We start from the raw sequence: 3,292 nt of genomic DNA on the forward strand, positions 1-3,292 counted from the left end.
TTACAAATTAACCAAAGTTCCTCTTCTATATGATAATGAGAGTGCAATCCGCATGGCGAATAATCCCGTTGAACATAGCCGCACTAAACACATAGCCATTCGGTATCATTTCTTAAGGGATCACCAACAAAAGGGGGATATCGAGATTGCATATATTAACACCAAAGAACAATTAGCCGATATATTTACCAAGCCACTAGATGAACAAACATTTAACAAACTTAGGCATGAGCTAAATATTCTTGATTCTCGGAATTTCTTTTGATGTTTTGCACACATAGCTCATTAATATACCTTTGATCATATCTCTTTTATATGCTATGACTAATGTGTTTTCAAGTGTATTTCAAACCAAGTCATAGATTGAAAGGGAATTGGAGTCTTCGGCGAAGACAAAGGCTTCCACTCCACTCCATCAATTTACTCACCCTTCGTCGTCGCTCCACGACATTCTCCAACTTTGGTATAATCTTCACTCTTATGTTATTTACCATAGGGAGAGAAAGTAAAAGGGCTCATATTTCACTCAAGTATCCGTTTTTGGCGATTCATGCCAAAGGGGAGAAAGTATTAGCCCAAAGCAAAAGGACCGCACCACCACCAATTTTCAAAAATTTGAGTTAAGAAAAGAATTTTCCATTGGTGATTTTTCAATCAGTATATTATTTTTTTGATAGACTTTCAAATTGGTACAACCCTTTCAAAACTAATATCTAAAACCCTCTTGAAAACTAAGAGGAGAGTTTTATTGAGGGGGAGTTTTGTTTAGTCAAAGGAAAAGCATTTGAAACAGGGGAGAAAATTTCAAGTCTCCTTGTGTACTTGTTGTGTCAAAAAATCGTTTGGTGTCTAGTTGCGCAAACCCTATCAAGGCCATGTTTCTTTCCATAGATCCTATCCCGAATCTTCGTAACCTTTCTAGTGCTCGTCCTAAGCGATCTCATGCGACTACCTCTCTTTTCACCTGGATCTAGTAATCCTTTTTCTTGTGAATCATGTTGGCTTTATCATCCGAATCTGAGGATCCCCTATTGATTCTGCCCCGTTATATAATTATCTGCTCTAACCCGTTCTCAAGTGTCGGATATTGATCTGCCTAAATCTCTCATTTCTGGTTAGTCTCGAGCCAGGTTCATGATGTTGTTATCAATATTATCTCTAAATAGTGTATCCATTTAGTTCAATGGATGTTGCGGTTGCCTTTGGTTTCCGGATGTCTCAAAAAGCTCGACAATCTATTTTGATCTCATGGTCGGTTCATCCTCATATCAAATCTCGTGCTAATCTCTGACCTGATAATCTCCATGTTGATCATAAAATAGTTCTCTGAGTTAAAGAAAGATTCTCATGTGATACTCTCTTGCCAACAATCTTTGCTTCAACTTCAGTCACATTTTCTGAGCCATACTCTCATGGGCTCCATCTATTTATGCTATGTGGAATTCTTATTGGTTACGTTTGGTAATGGTGTTATGACTAACGACTGATGGTGCCGCGACGAAACCGAGAGCCTACTATGGTGCACACATGGTTGAGGTGCTCGGCACGCGCTGGTATCGCGTTTAATAGTCATGATCCATTATGGAACTACACCGATGTGCTATCTTTTGTGGATATTCTCTCAAAGTGATCGCTGCATTTTGTCTCAATATGTCGCGATGTTCTACCCAAATCTATCTTCAGTATCTTGTCAGATCCCATCTCATGAATTTGCATCTATCTCTAGCCTAGGAGTTACATGCTTCTCCACCCTTGAAGATTCTCATTCGAATCTCGGGACGAGATTCTTTTAAGGGGGGAAGGCTGTGACACCCCAGGTGTCAATTTCACGTTATGTCGGGAGATTTGTCCTAATCTCGGACGCTCAGTGAAATTTTCTATTTCTCGATCACGTTTATCTCCATTTATCAAGTTACTTGTGAAGGTTTCACCGATTTCTGATTTTACTCGATCTCCAGAAGGCCAAATTTGGAACCTGTTAAAATTTTTATTTCTCGGCACGAATGCCAACTCGTTAATCATTCTCGATTTATAATCCCATCTAAAGCTCATTCAATCAAACTCTCAACGACTGTTATTTGATCTGGGCCCGAGTCTGATTCCTCGACCTTCAATCTGTGTTCGACTATTTTAATCCAAGTCCGTACTCTCAGATGGAATACTCGATAGGTCATCTTCTAATCAAATTTATCTGACTCGGCCAAATATCTCATGTTCGAACCGAACTCAAAACCCTGTATCAACAGTGATTTTAAAATATCACGATTCGCTTTCTCCGACTAAAAATCCAAAGCCGATCAAATCTCTGGACGATTTATTTTCAATCATGCGCGAGGAGTTATTTCCGAGCGAATCCAAATCAGACTCTCGGCCGAATTAATCGCTCAATCGTCCATTCGCCGAAACTCTATTTCTCTCTGTTCTCCGTAGAGACAAATTCCGCATAAGCATTTGTATTCCGGGAAACAATTAGCGATCCGATAATCCGTGTTTAATCAAAACTCCATAAAATTAAATGGAAATAAATTAGCGCGACCCGGTTTAGTGTTTTGGGCCAAGCCCATTCTAGCCCATTAGGCCCACTAAGAAACTCTAACCCTAGCCCATGTCTATAAATAGGATCCCTCTCCCCTTGCACTTGGCAATTTTTCACTCCCACCCCTCACTTTTCCCTAGCCGCCACCAGCAGCTTCTTCTTCTCCTCGCTGTTGTTTGTGCGTACGTAGAGTTCCTTCCATGGCCGGCCTCCCTTCCTCCCCACGGCTGCAGCAGGGCGCCCATCTTCCCCAGCGCGCAGGAAGCTCCCTCCCTGTCCATGGCGTCCTCCCCTCCCTCCCTGCTTCATGGGCGCCGCCCCATCTCTGATGTGCTGCTCCCGCCATGGAGGTCAGTCGGTTGGTGCTGCAGGCAAGGGCTGCTCCTGCTGAGCCAAGGTCGCCTCCCTCCACTCTGCTCCCTGGAACGCCACAGCACGCCAGAGCAGCCCCCCCATGGCGCCACCCCCCTGCAGCTTCCCCTCTACCTCAGCGCCCCTCCCTGCTCCATTTTCCCTCTGCTCTCGGCCGCTGGCAGCCATGGCGCTCGCCTTTGCTCCCTGCGCGACATGCTCTGGTCGCCAGGGCTGGAGATCCGCGGTTGAGCCTCTCCCATCCATGGGGCAGCGACTCCTCCCTCGGCACCTCCCCCTTGAGCAGCAACCGCGGCAACTTCGCGCTCTGGCGGCTCCCTGTTTTGCACAGTCTAGTGGACAGCACCACCCCCTCCCTCCACTTCGGCTAAAGCATGCCCAACC

This window comes from Zea mays, chromosome 3, assembly GCF_902167145.1.
Source record: "Zea mays cultivar B73 chromosome 3, Zm-B73-REFERENCE-NAM-5.0, whole genome shotgun sequence".
In the NCBI taxonomy this organism is placed as follows: domain Eukaryota; kingdom Viridiplantae; phylum Streptophyta; class Magnoliopsida; order Poales; family Poaceae; genus Zea; species Zea mays.